The sequence below is a fragment of the Gambusia affinis genome, linkage group LG13 (genome assembly GCF_019740435.1).
Source record: "Gambusia affinis linkage group LG13, SWU_Gaff_1.0, whole genome shotgun sequence".
Lineage (NCBI taxonomy): Eukaryota > Metazoa > Chordata > Actinopteri > Cyprinodontiformes > Poeciliidae > Gambusia > Gambusia affinis.
In genome coordinates this window covers 15,493,162-15,509,163 of record NC_057880.1, presented here as the reverse complement: position 1 = coordinate 15,509,163, position 16,002 = coordinate 15,493,162, and positions in this window count along the sequence as shown.

Sequence of the window (16,002 nt, the reverse complement as noted above, 5' to 3'; positions counted from 1 at the left end):
TTTTTGGTGAGAAATTGAAGATGAAAGCTGAAAATAAATCAGCTTTCAAAATAAGGAACACTATGTAAACTATAAACATGGAGTGGGCTTGGTTTTGTTTTGGTGTGGCCATGCTTTGTCTGGCATGAGGAATCTCAAATCTTTGCAGAGCACAGAGAAGTCTGGAGATTTCCAAGGCTTCCCAGCTAAAAAAAATGGCAGAGAAAGAAGAACACTATTCCTGAATGACCCTCACATCTTAATCCTACAGTCATAGATCTGCTCTGACCAAGCAAACTTTTGGAAGTGCAAAAATATTAAAGGGAGCAACAAACATTTGCCAGTTCAAGATTTTTCAAAGATTTTTATTTTCTGTTTATTGTATAAGGTAAACAACAAAATTACCAACACCTGTATTTTATCACTTAAACTGCTTCCAATTATTTCACTTTAAGACTTACAAAGTTGCATGTTATTTTCCTTTTATCACCTACGTCTTGATTTATCCTAAATGACTACAGTACTGACAAATGAGAGCAGACCTTCCAGAAAAACATAAAAAAAAAAAAAACCTAATACAAAAACGTTGTGTTCATTGTGTTGTGAGGATTATATCATCCACCCACCAGTTAAACTGTGCAGGTGTTGAAACTGGCTTCTCAAAGCCTCAGGAAATGTAAAGTGTGGGTGTAAAAGATTAAACTTTCAATTTTATGACTACATCAAATATGCTTTTAAACTGAAAGTACGAGGGTAAATACACCTGAGCAATTTTCAAAGTGTAAAGCATTAATAACCGTTTTATTCATATATAATATGCCATGTTCTAATGTTTCTGCAAGATAGTCTTGAAAAACCTAAATATTATGGAAAGTTAAGAAGACGTATTAAAAAAAACGAATCCATCTCTAAATCACGTTTGCAGAAGTGGAACAGAACATTGTGCTTGCATAAATGTTTGGCAGACATCATCACGGGGCCTAGTTTGTAATTGAAGCTAACTGGGCAGTGATCCTAAATAAACAGACTATAGATCTGGACACCCATGGTGTCTCTCACAGTCTCCACTAATAGAGAGAGACAAGCTCTTATTGAAAATGTAATCCTTTGTGGCTTGATGAATTGTTGTAGATGATAAATAGTCCCTTACAGGGTTAAAATTTAAATAAAAATTCAGCCTGAAAGTCCATAGTAAAGATACTATTGTTAAATTTTAAAATAATTTATATTTAAGTCCATATTTGTTCCCACAAATATGGATTTATTTGTGTGAAAAATATAAATCCATATTTGCTCATGCAAATAGGTATTTAAATATATACTTACTGAGTTTTTGCCAAAAGATATTTACTAGTTAGCTTTTGCAGACGAAAGCCTCCCCTTCACACTGCACAAAGATCACATCACAGTGGTGAAAAGCAGTCAAGACATGGATGGTCTCTGCACTTTACGAGTTCCATAAGGGTTGTTTCAAGTATCCTGTGCCTTTATGAATAATAAAAGTGAGAGGGTTTTTTTTGACTGTTTTAATCAAGTTCAAAACTTCTGAGATGAAGAAGAAATGTCACGTTATCTGTCATTTTAAGCCATGCGGATTTTAAATTCTATCCACATTTTAATAGTAGAATCTAATCACACAACACATAATTAATGTCAAGTATTGCTATGATGACCTAACACTCTACAACAAGAAGGATCTCAAGTTGCTGAAGCGTACTCTTCAAAAAAATAAAAATAAAATTATACATTCCTCCATACCTGTCTATACCTGCTTCTTCTTGGATGGTCACACTGTGCACACTGTGGGTGGTGCCTGTCTGGGTCAGTGGGCAAGAACTGCGATGTACATTGAGCAATTCCCCAGTCCTTCAGAGGGAAACAAGACAAACAATCATGCATACACACATACCTGGGGACCATTAGAAGACGCCATTTAATTTAGCATGCATGTTATTGCATAGTAGGAGCAGGATAGATGCAGTGAACCTGTAAGTTCCATACAGAAAGATTTCTGCTGGGATTTGAACTTTGGAGCTTCTTGCTGCATTGCAAAAATATTAGCCTGGCTGTTGCCTTCCTGTACAATTCCACTCAAACAAAAATTTCTCTCTGACAGCACTGTCTTGGATTTCTCTTCTTGACATGGATTGTCTCCAGTCAATTTTTGATCGGGCCAATCAGCAAACAGAAGGATAAGTTGTGAATGATGACATCGATTTTCTGCGCTATTTGAGAATTGTAGTCTGCCTGTAGTTTTAGCAATGGAGGAAGTGAAGAAAGCAGTCCTTGTTGGCCACTCTTCCAAATATTGAATTAATATTAACAACTGCCTTGTTCGGATCAGTACTTCTGTCTTCAAAGTGGAGGACAAAGAGGCAATTTCTGGTAAGTTTGTTAGGTTTGACCTGATGGATTACAAGCATGTAATGCTTGTAAGGCAAACATTAGCATTTCAATATGGTTCATGCCAATAGGAAGCAATTGTTCCTCAAAAGCCAAGAGCCCAGACCCTCCATGCGAAGCTAAATGCAGTACAAAGGGCTGGTTTTTACCAGGCTACAACAACATGCAATCATTGGAAAAACATAAACACCAAGAAAACAAAAACAGCACACACATCCAAAAATGTAATTCTAAAGTTCCCTGCATATGATGGTCAGTTTTAGCTGTACATTCATTGAATTCGAGCTACAAGATGGGTATTCGTGCTAAATTTCCAAACTGTACATATCAGTTAAGACTGAATGGGAAAGTACTGAATCATGATTATTGTGCAAAATGCCATTCTCAGTGATGCATACAAATCTATTCAAAATAATCCCCTCTCAAGCATTCTTTCATGCTGCCGATAAGCTGATATGTGTTTCCTCCTCCACAGTAAGGCACAAACATGTGGTTGAGGTGTCGAAACCTCCCACATTTGCATTGAAATCCTACAGATTGTGGGGAAACATCATCTTGTAGAGATGTGATAATCAAACCCTTTTGACAGGATGGTAGTGTAAGCAGCAAGAATAAATATATGGGGACCTGGCAACATTTTCAAGAATGAAAAGGTGACATACACGACACTGAAAGATTCTTCAAGTCATCAAAAAGAATAATCTGTCTACATATGTTTGCCAGCTGAGCTGGTATATCTGATCCCAGACTACTCTCTAAGTTGAAAACCTTTGGCAGCAGTGTTTTCACCGGAGGCAATGTCATAGATGGGTTCTGTGACTGACAGAATTGCAAAAGATTTTAGAAAATAGTCAGAAAACCAAAGAACCAGACACAAACACATTGTTTTTGGAAAGAGCTAAGGGCTCAGGAATGAGCAAGACATAAGAAGACAGATGAAATCCATATCCGGTATATTCTTCAAAATTCTGCTGGGATTTAGAGTTTAACCACAATGCTGGGGGAAAATTTGACACCTTGAAAGATGAAGAAAGCTCTGTCGTGTGATATGGAAAGAATGACAATATAATGAGGGACATGGTGAGTATCTATGATCGTCTAACTTATGGCACGTATTCCCACCGTTTTTAGCTGCAAGAGCTCCCAGATGTTCTGTCTATGAAACTCCACTTATCAGTTATTCATCATGGATTTAAACCATGGAAATATAAAATATTAGTGTGTCTGTGTGTTCATGTGTGGAAGAGGGAAATGGGGGTCACAAAAAGCAGCTTCAAGAAGGTCCCACAGAACATAGCTTTCAAATATGTATGTTTATATTAAAAACAGCAAAATGGTAATGTTGACCAAGGTCAGATTTTAAGTAGCTACATGTGCTGTACATGCAGTATTTCAGGCACACATGGTCATAAAAAACTGTACATGAATAAATTAAGTAGAATTTAGGTGTGTATTGTCAGACAAGAAGTTGAGTACACTAATTTAGCACATTTACACATAAGGTATTCAGTAAACGCAGAAATAATATCCCTGGGAAAACTTTGTAAGCCTAGATCTCACACATTTGGAGATAATGAACTTGTTTAATAGAGCTGTAAATGTACTCAGATTTTTTGTAAAATGCAATTTGTGGAAGGAAATTTCTCTTTTTATATATCTTTATAATTAAATCTTTGTTCAAAAAGCTAATGTGTTGTTGGATATGTGCACAACACTTTGTGCTGCAGTAAACATTTTCATCAGGAAGGCGGAAATCATTTTCCTTTTGACTCTTGAGCTCTTTCGGGAAACCTGACATTTTCTCTTTGACCCCAGTTTCCAATTAGCTCAGAGCACAAGGTCAGCTACTGCCGGGCAGACACTTGGATGTCATGTTGGATTGATCTTTGCTTTTTTCCGGTTGAATGTTTGTCTTTCCTTCCAAATCCCTTAGCACTCTGTTTAAAACTCCAACACAGAGCAATAGGGCAAAGACATGATAAATTAATTTGACTTGAAGTTCCACAAAAAGGAAAACTGACGTTGCTTTAGACCTTAGCCAGAGGCCTCTGTAAATCTTTTCCACATTGTGAACACTGTTAGCCTTTGCTGTATTTTCTACAGCTAAATACCGCAAAATGCCCAGTAAAACTAACATAAAACATCTTTACAATTAGTTACTGTAATTTGCATTGCATTATGGGTAAAGGACATAGTATTACAGTAACTTACTGTATGTTTTGAAGTTGCAGTATTTTACTGTTTACACATTGCAGTAGTGGTACTGTATTTATAATGTCTTGCACTGTTAGCCTTTACTGTATTTTTTACAGCTAAATACCACAAAATGCCCTTTAAAACTAACATAAAACATCTTTACAATTAGTTACTGTAATTTGCATTGCATTATGGGTGTAGTACATAGTATTACATTAACTTACTGTATGTTTTGAAGTTGCCGTAATTTACTGTTTACACATTGCAGTAGTGGTACTGCACTTATAATGTCTTTGCGCTGGCCATGTAAGAATTCTATTTGATTTCCAACGGTCATCATAGATGTTTCATCGTGGTTCCCTGTTTCTGTATTTTTACTCCTTTAGTGGTTAACATATTTTTAAGGCAGAAAGAGAGCGTGTACTTTTGTTTTTTTCACATCCTAGCTAACATTAATATGCAGTTTATCTGGCTACGTCATCAAGGGTGGCTTCGCTTCCAACGTTTTTCTGATGACGTTTGTTTTAAACTCCGAAGCTTTTTCCGTTCAAGTGCAAGTGCAGCTCTGTCGCCGTGCTGTGGGCTCACACTGCTTCAGCTCTTCGCAATACAGGTAAAAAAAACACTTCTTAGAAATCTGTTTGAAGCCAAAACCTAATCTGGAAATGTATATTTTAGATGGGGCTAACGTACCTTATAGCATCATGCTGTAATGCTATAACTTAGCATGAGGTGAAAGATAGAAAAATATGATGGTGTTATTTTTTGAGCTGGTTCGGAATTAACGTTAGCTAAGGTGCTAATTTTACCGAAGGTTTTAGCTTGACTTTTGCCGCTAAATCTTCCTCGAACGACTAGCTTTGGGTTGAGATAAGCTCAGTGCTGAGTGTCTGTTAGCATTGTTGTTACATCCTTTGTCGAACAATATAACGTTAACTGATAATTGATCCCCCTTTTTAAAAAAAAATAACTAATAACTAATTATCTAATTATTTTATTAGATAATAAAATAATCTAATAACTGTTCATTTGTTTAAACCATGACCTTGCAAATGTTAAGAGTGCAGATTAGCTAGGTCAACAAGGATGAATTCTAACGTTGTTCTTTTTTTTTCTTTTTGTCAGATGACTTTTTTTTAACTCCCAAGCTTTTTCCCTCCAAGTGGCTGTGCAGTTCTGTCCTGCTGAGTGCTAACATAGTTTCAACTCTTGAAAAGACAAGACAACAGGTAAAAAGACAGCTCTTCAAACATATTTGAAGCCACAAAATAGTCTGGAAATGTAGAGGAGCAGCTAACCTAATCTATAACTTTGAGCTTGCTACAGCTAGTTAGCCTGCTAAAGTACCATTACATCTCCAACATAGTGTATAAGAGTCTGTAAATGAGGACAAAGGTGGAAAACATTCAAGTGGTTTCTGTTATTTTTTGAGTTGGTTCAGCCACAGTGGCAGGTGGACAAAAAAGTTAATTTCCAACCCTGGTTACATATAAGGACTGTTCACCTGTTTAAACCATGCTCTTGCAAATTTAAAGTTAAGTCAGTACTAACAGGTGCAACTATGTACAGGTGTAAATTCTGCAGCATTTGTACTTCATAATTTAGAGAATTTTGTAGTCATGTGAAGAAACATCAACACACAGCTAATTATCGGTTTCGTTGTGGAATAGAGCAATGTCCTACTTCCGTCAGAGAAAAAGAAAACATTTCGAAGAAAAAGACTCAATCTTCATCTTGGTTGATGTAATTTTATATCGACTCTTAACTTAAAACACACATCTTAAATCAGAATTGTTCAATTAATTTGTTAAAGGTATCAATTCACCCAAATCACAAACATTTCATTTCATTAACCCATATTGTACTTAGCCATTCAGATACTGTATTTGTGGAATGTAATGCTTTCAAAAATTCATTTAGCCTCACAAACTGTCATTCACATCCGTTTCAGAGTGGTAGCAGGATGTAGGGGTAAAGTCTAGTCTAGTCTCCGGGGTGAGGTTCTCAAAAACCTGTTGTAATCTGGGTGAACTGGCCCTTTAAATATAAATTACTACCAGTAATTCATATTTAAGAGTTTTCCTTTTATGTTTCAAAGGTATCTTCCACCAAGATGTCTGTTGAGATGGAAATGACCTTACCTACAACACCAAGGGTAATCATGCTTGGTAAGAGGAATATTTTCTATCACTATAATTTTTTTGTAGCAATGTATGTAATAGTTATGGTAGTCTGTACTTTTACTCACTAGCGTTAGCCTGACAAGGGTTTGTCTATTTTAGGAAATAGCTTGATGTCTGCAACCTGGTGGATGGTCAGTATGGAGGAGAAGGTATTTTTCAAGCCTGAGCAACTACATGACTTTGCCAGCGTCCTTGCTGTCTTTTTGGGTCATATTATGTCTTCAATCTGGAGTATCAGGAGTCAGCATCCACCACGCTGGAGATGATACAACGGTAAGTACTCTACACCAAACCATTTATGAATTAAATTTAATGACAGTTTGACTGATGATGAAGAACCATAGCTGATTGCTGTATTGTATGTCTTCATTTTAAAAAATACAATTAATATATTTTATTTCTGTTAAAAGATTCTTTGTGAGGATCAATCCAGATGTTGGTACCAAATGCACAGCCAAAGTCAGTACAAGCTGCAAGACGGGAAGTCAAGAGGAAAGTAGTCAGTGTCAACTCCCGGATCAACACCTTCCTCAAACGACTCGCTGAATTTGAATAGAGGACTTCCAACTAGGTAAGCATTTTACCAAATGTTTATTATTTTATTGTCTTTATTGTCCACCAACAAAATGACTAAAAAGATTGTTATGACATGTTGTATTTCATCGTCTCCTTGGGGACATTTGCAGGGTCTCAATACAGTACGCAATCGTTTGAATTAGTGAAGACTGACTGACTGCTTTTGCCATAAACAATCCAAAAACCTGAAGTGAAGCCAGTCCTGCTCATTCTTTATGCAGCTTCTATTATCACTTCAGTGCAATTGATTTTTTTTTAAACAAATTATCAACTTAATGCTGCTTTATACCAATGGTTTTATGCATTTGGACATTGTCACTTCAGCTTAATTTGTCAGCCTTCCTGTCGATTTGAAAATGTAGATAACTTCCTGACCATCTCATGACTTCCCACATCGTCTGTCTTATTCTTTACAGTTCAGCTTCCACAAGATGGATCTCACTGATTTTGTTTGTGAATGGAATAAAAGTTCTTCTGATGTAGGAAATGCATCTGATATAACAATATTTATTGATATGAATGCCTACCATACAGTACATTATCACACTTGCACTGTTTTTGTGATGTATTGTGTAACAGTGCACATTTAAGCTGCTGTTAACTGTTTTCTGACAATGCAGCCTCTGCTGGTTTTTGACTGTTCACCATTTGAATGATATACGTGTTCATGTTGGTGCATACCTGATGTGGTACATAAAATTTGTAGTGCCCAATTTTTTTAGTTGTTCTTTTGTTGTACAGTGTGCAACAAATAGAAAAGGTTATGTAAAGATTGTTACTGTTATTGGATCCAGATGCATTCAAGTGTCCATATTGAATGAAATACAGTTCATATTCAAATGAAGTTAAGTATATTCTATATATTTTTTAAAAGTCAGTCTTTTAATAGTTTATGGCTGGTACTTGATGCACACGTTCATGTTGCTACATACATGTGTCATAAAAATATTGACATGACCTGTAGTGTGTTCTATGGTTTTGTTGTTTTATAGCACATTATATTGTATTGTGACATTGTTCTTTATGACATTGTGAATATATAAATGGATTTTATTTCAACAAATCTGCTGAAAATAAATACCTGTTTTTATTCACAGTACTTGGACTAAAATTTCTTTTATGAAATTTTTCGGTTTATGGTAAAATATTCTTGTATTAAAAAATGTAAACTTTAATTTACAGTAAAACTGACATTATGTTGTGAAACAAGTTTACAGTAGACCAGCTTTACTATAAAATACATTTACAGTTTTATGCTATAAACTACATTTACAGTAAAGCAGTTATAACTGTAAATCACACTCACAGTAAAAATTAACTGAAATATCATGACAGTAAAGGTACCGTAGAATGGTAATTACAGTAACTTACTGGCAACAGTGTTCAAATTACAGTAACTTACTGGCAACACTGTTGCCAGTAAGTTACTGTAGAATGGCAATTACAGTAACTTACTGGCAACAGTGTTGCCAGTAAGTTGCCAGTAAGTTACTGTAGAATGGCAACTACAGTAACTTACTGGCAACACTGTTGCCAGTAAGGTACTGTAGAATGGCAACTACAGTAACTTACTGGCAACACTGTTGCCAGTAAGGTACTGTAGAATGGTAATTACAGTAACTTACTGGCAACAGTGTTGCCAGTAAGTTACTGTAAAATTACAATAAAACGTCTAACAGTGAAGTTCATTTAAATCAAATAAACATTTTAATCCACTTTTAATAAGTAAACAGTAATTTGTGATTTTGTATAAGTATTATAATATAATTCTTAATTATTCAGATGTTCTTATTTTTCTTATGTTGATATGAGACATTTTTTCAGAGCATCACAACATTTATCACATCTTCTGAGAAATGTCACCTATAATGAGGTGCTTTGGTTAGCAATGTCTGACCTCTTTTTGACCTCTGTTAAGCTAATAGATATTATTACTTTTCCTTAAAGATTTCTGTTCAAATGTATTTGATATTTTTTTATATGTATAGCACACATATATATATATATATATATATATATATATATATATATATATATATATATATATATATATATATATATATATATATATAAACAGAGTTTGGTAGGAAGTAAGTCAAACACAGAAAACCTTGCTGCTATCTGTCATGTAGACGAGTTGGTTTTGGGAATATGCTGACCAGAGCACTTTGCAGACTTTTTTATGTATAGTCATTAGCACCGGATCCGTCTTTTCATTACTGACTTTGATTTCTGCTTGTCGACAACCTTTTTAATTATTTAAAATCACCATTTTTCCTGCTCTTTTCTAACCTCCTTCTCTTTTCTTTTGTCATTAAACCCCCGTTGCCCCTCACCAGGCCACTGTCCTGGGGCGCCATGTGCACTAAGTTCACGCTCCCAAAGGGAAACATTAGAAGACTTGTAGCTGTTCTAGTGTCAAATGACTTGTTGGCCATTACCGCAACTCAAAGTAATGATTTGTAAATGACCTGCTGATTGTGTGAAGGAGGGGCAGTCAATGTTGTGAAGTGCGTTAACACTGCCAGTGACCCAGCAGTACATTAATCATAATTATGACAAAATTGTTCAGCTTGAGCAGCGGATGTTGAAAGTGACCAACATGCACCATGTAACAGCAGCATCATGTGTGTGTCTGTTTGCGAAAAGTTGGGGGGCTAATGGAGGGGCCTCTATGAGAGGTAAAATTGGCCCTCCTGCAGTCTCTCTACCTTTCATGTGCTAATATTACCAAGGTTAGAAGCACCAACACCATCCATCTCCGCACAGATGTTTGCTCCGAGGGCAGCCTTTCTGTCACGTAAAAACATCAGCTGTAGTTGAAAATTTTTGGATGTGTTTTCAAACCCAAATGTGGAGTACTGGGTGTGGATGACACACAGAGGGGTCACACTCTGAAGGGGACAGTAGGAGGCCTCTTTCTGTGGGGCCCAGAGAAGCTGAAACATTATCAACGTTAAGCTTCACACACATATCTCACACTGTGCTTCCCCCTCATCTCCATTCCTCTTAGGATTATCACCCACATCATCATTGTCAGATCTGTCTGTGAATGATGTGTTGAATGTCACCAGTATGAGGCTCTACTCTCCATGTGACACTCAAAGAGAAGGAGAATTAACACCGTAAAGGATGTGACCAGCCATAAAGAAAAAAGGCACAATCATACTATTATCTAAAGATGAAGCCAGCAGACTGTAATGGTCTCATTTCAGAGCTTTTTCTTTTCAACCATGATCCATTCTATAGAGAGCCTTCTGTTGGCCTAAAATGTGAGTCAGTGCTTGAGCATGCCGCCCATATGTGCCGGTCAGGGAGGTCCGATGGCTAATAGCATCCACCAACATTGTCCCCCCCCTCAGACAATTTGATTTTGTAGAAACAAAGTGAGCAAACATCAGTTCCAGCCACAACACATCTGAATGGCATTTCGATGTAACTGACACCCCACAAACTATTTGGGTTTGCCTTTATTCCATTAGGTAGTTAGTTTTGCTACTTTGAGCCGATTTTAAATTGGAAAGGGGTAATTTAAAGTAAGTTGGAGATGAGCATGTTCCTATGAGGATGTTTAAGGATTGTTCAAATAGGTTTTTGTGTTTACATTCAGTAGACAGAAAGATTACTGTATAAGTCTGTCAGAGCTTTTGAATAATATAGGCCTATTTACATGTTTTAAAGCCAGAAACCCCAAAAAGTATAAAACATAAATAAATTACACTCAGTCTTTCTGTAAGATAGTGTGGTCTAGGGTCTTCAAAGTGAGCGAAACAAACTGCATAGATCACCAGGTTCCAGCGTTTTCTGAAGAATTTTATTTTATTTTCCTCTTCTGACATCCATCTGCTCTCTCCTGAGCTTCCTTCTTTGATTTTTTCTTCTTTGATTTTTAACGGCAGCTTACATCCATTATTGTTGTATTACTGCCATCTATTGGATCCTATTATCTAAACCTCAAATCCTCATAATGATCCCAGTATTTTTTAAAAAACGAAAGATCTTCTTTTTTCCCTCAGTATCAGTTAACTGATCAACCACATTCTTAAATTTCAATTCCCTATTACAACCTAATTCAGTTTTTAATATTCTTCTTTGATCTACATATTTCCTACAATTAATAAAAACATGTTCCATTGTTTCTACATCATCACACCAACTACATAAACCAGTAAGATGTTTCCCCATCTTAAAAAGAGTTCCATTTAAAAAACTGTGACCGGTTCTTATTCTATTTATAATTATCTCCTCCCTCCTATTTATTCCTCTAATCCTTTCTACCTCAACTGTATTTTGTATCTTATACAAATGCCTTCCATTTATTTCATTATCCCACCTAATTTTCCATATCTTCTTACTTTCTTTCCAAACTATACTTTTTCCTTCAGATTTAGATAACTTTATTGGCATATCAATATCTTCTTTTTTAATAGCCTCCTTAGCCAACCTATCTGCTCTTTCATTACCCAAAATACCCACATGAGCCGGAGTCCAAAATAATATTAAATTTTTATTTTGTACACATAATCTTTGATATACAATCATAATCTCATATAATATATTTTTATGATTATTTGTACTTCCCTTTTCAATGCTCAACAATGCAGATAATGAATCACTGCAAACTATTATTTTATTTATATTAGCATCCTCCACCCATTCTAAAGCTAATAATATGGCACATAATTCTACTGCATATACACTTAGATAGTTTGAGGTTCTTTTTGAAATATTAATCTTTAATTCAGGAATCACTACTGCTACACTGGTTGTTTCATTTTTTGGATCTTTTGAACCATCAGTATAAATTTGTAAATAGTCCTTATATTTATTCTGTATTTTATTATAAAATTCTTGACAGATGTCTGTTATATTTCTTTTCTTAATATTTGATAATGATCTGTCTACGTTCATATGTTTCCATGTCCATGTAGGTCTCAAAGGCCACAAAACTGTTGGACTGAATTCCTTGGTATATACATTGAATATTTTTGCTATGTCATCTCCAATCCACCCAAAACTATTCATTTGTTTCTTTCCTCTTTCCCAACAATTCTCTAATACTTTCTTAACAGGATGATCTTCATTATGTCCTTTTAAATTAATCCAATAATTTACCATTAACTGTTGTCTTCTGATATATAATGGCATTTCTCCTGATTCTATTTGTAAAGCACATATTGGAGTTGATTTAACTGCCCCTAAACAAATTCTCAATGCTCTAGTTTGAATAACATCTAATTTTTTTAATCTAGTTTTAGCCGCTGAACCATATACCACACTCCCATAATCTATTCTTGATCGAATTAATGACACATATACATTTTTAAGTGATTCAAAATTTGCACCCCATGTCAATCCTGCTAAACATCTCATAATGTTAAGAACCTTTTTACTTTTCTCCATAATATGTTCTATATGCTTTCCCCAAGTTAATTTCTTATCAAACACTACTCCCAAAAAACGAAAACAATCAACTCTTTCCCATATAAATACAACTTTTTATCAAGCCCAATTTTTTTATTAGTAAAGAACATTACTTTTGTCTTCTCGATTGAAAATTTAAAACCCCACTCTATTCCCCACTTACCCACTTTATCTATGCCTTCCTGAACTTTCAAAATTAGATGTTCTACATTTCTTCCCCTTTTCCATAATGCTCCATCATCAGCAAACAGTGACTTGCCATAGCTAATTGATACTTCTTTAAAAATATCATTAATCATAATTGTAAATAATGTTGGGCTTACCACACTTCCTTGAGGAGTTCCATTTTCTATTTTACATGATTGTGAAACATGAGATCCTATTTTAACTTGAATAGTTCTATCACATAGAAAATCCCATAACCAATTAAACATATTACCTCCTATACCTATCTGATGTAATTTAATCATTAACCCTTCTCTCCATAGCATATCATATGCTTTTTCCACATCAAAAAATACGGCAACAACAACTTCCTTTTTAATCTGAGCTTTTCTAATATCATCTTCTAAGCATAACACAGGATCTATAGCTCCTCTCCCTCTACGAAAGCCACTTTGGTAAGGAGAAATTATATTTCTTGACTCCAAATATTGTATTAATCGCTCATTTACCATCCTTTCCATCAATTTACAAATATTAGAAGTTAAAGCAATCGGTCTGTAGTTTCCAGGATTACTATGATCTTTCCCAGGTTTCTTTATCGGAATAACAATTGCTTCTTTCCATTTACAAGGCAGTCTACCCTCTTTCCAAATCTTATTATACAAAATTAGTAATTTATTTAAAACATCATCACTCACATGTCTTAGCATAATATAACACACTTCATCTTTACCTGGAGCACTATTCCTAGTACTACCCAAAGCTCTTTTCAGTTCTCCAATAGAGAAAGGATAATTCATTAGATCATCAGAATTACACTCTTTCCTTTTTAAAATTTCATTATTTTCCCTTTTAGTTTTCTCTCTTCCCTGTATCTCATTCAATGATAAATTTTTCCCACTATGTATCTCCACAAACGCACTTACTAATAGCTCAACCTTTTCTCTATCTGTTACTGCTACTATATTGTTTTTATTAAATATCTGATAACTCCATTCTCTTCTATCCCCCCCCATTTTTTTGATCATTCCCCAAACTTCCCCTATCTTTGTATTACTGCCAATTTTGTCACAGAAATCTCTCCAATATTTTCTTTTTGCACTTCTTATTATTCTTCTTACGTTTGCCTGTGATTTTTTATATTCAATTAAATGTTGAAAATTATGAAACCTTTTAACCAATTTAAATGCTTTATTTCTTTCTCTGACTGCTGTTCTACATTCATCATTCCACCATGGAACTAACGTTCTCCTATTTTTCCCTGATGTCTTTGGAATGGACTCCTCAGCAGCTGCTAAAATACTCTGACTGATCTCTTGATTCATATTTTCAATACTCAAATCATTTTGAATATTTAAAATCTTACATTCACATAATTTATTAAATTTACTCCAAATTGCTTTTCCAAATACCCACTTTCCTCCTACCACTTCAGGTCTCTGTATCTGACTCATCCTTATGTTGCTGGTTATAATGTAATGATCACTGCCAAGAGACTTATTTTTAACTTGCCAATCACACAATGGGGCCAAACAACTGGAAACAAATGTTAAATCCAATACAGATTCCTTACCTGAATTTATATCAATTCTTGTCTTCTTACCATCATTCAAACATACAAGATTATTACTATCTAAAAATCTTCTAAAACTTTTCCATTATAATCAACTTTTTCACTTCCCCATAATGAGTGATGAGCATTAAAGTCTCCACACCAAATAATATTTCCTTTTAAATCCATCTCCTCAAGTTTACTTATTTCAAGCTTCTTACAGGGATTATAAAAATTTATAATCAATATTATCTTTTCTTCTATCCATATTTCGATTGCTACATATTCTAAATCCCCTTTACTTTCAATTATTTTATATGGAATAACTTCCTTAATCAAAGAAATACACCCACCCCCATTTCCTTCTTTTCTATCATATCTCACTGAAATATATCCCGATACTCTGAAATCCAAAAAAGGCTTCAGCCAAGTTTCCTGTATACAAATTATATCAGGTTTATCTTCCTGCTCATAAATGAACTGTTTAAAGTCTTGACCATTTGACAGAAGACTCCTTGCATTCCATTGTAAGATTAATACTATCCTTCTTGGCTTGCTTGGCTACACAGTTCTCCCCTTATATCTTCCCATCGAATATTCTTCAAATCTAAGCTATGGCATGCTGCCTTGACAATAATCTGAATCCTTTCTGTCTTTGATTTCACATCTGAGGTTGCATTTATTACTCCTGCAATAAAAGTCACCATTTTCTTTTTTTCCTCTTCTATTTTCCTTTTGACTAATTCCATAACCTTTTGGATTACTTGTTTTTCTTCAGTCAGAGATTTTCCATCTTGTTTCTCTTTTCCAACCATCTTACACGCTTCTACATATGTAACTTTCTGCATAACTTTTGTTTTCTGTATCAATGTTTGCTGTTTCATCACTTCACATCCCCAATAAGCTACACTATGCTCTCCTCCACAACTCCTGAGCTTCCACAAACACTCTTTTTTTTTAAAGCCAATTGGCAACACAGCTGCACATAAGTGGGCCAAGCCACAATCAAACAGGTAAAAATGAAACAAAGACAAAGTCTAAACAGAAACAAGAATAATATTAATCTAATTTACAAACGAAATAATATACAAAATAAACCCTGCCAAACAATATAACTCAAAAGTTACTTTAAAGAAAAACAAACAAAGCAATACTAGAAAACCCTCTAATTGGAAGATCCCAGCAAGGTAATCAGTGACATCATTCAGCCATTCAACAGGAGACACTGGGCCGGCCACTCCCACACTCCTGACCTGCTGCAAAGCTACAAGGGAGAATGGTAAGTAAAAAGAAACACAAATACCAAGAATATACTATGAAACAAAATAAACAAGTTCAACCAATAATTCAAAAGTGGTAGCTTTAAACTAAACATATAAATAGATGGAAAACGCAACACCATATCAACACAAACAAACCCGGGATAGTAAATGAAGCAAGGTTGCACTAATGTTTAAATTTAAGCATTATAACCCATTACAAAAATAAATGTATCAAAATAATAATAAGGGACAAATGGTGAAC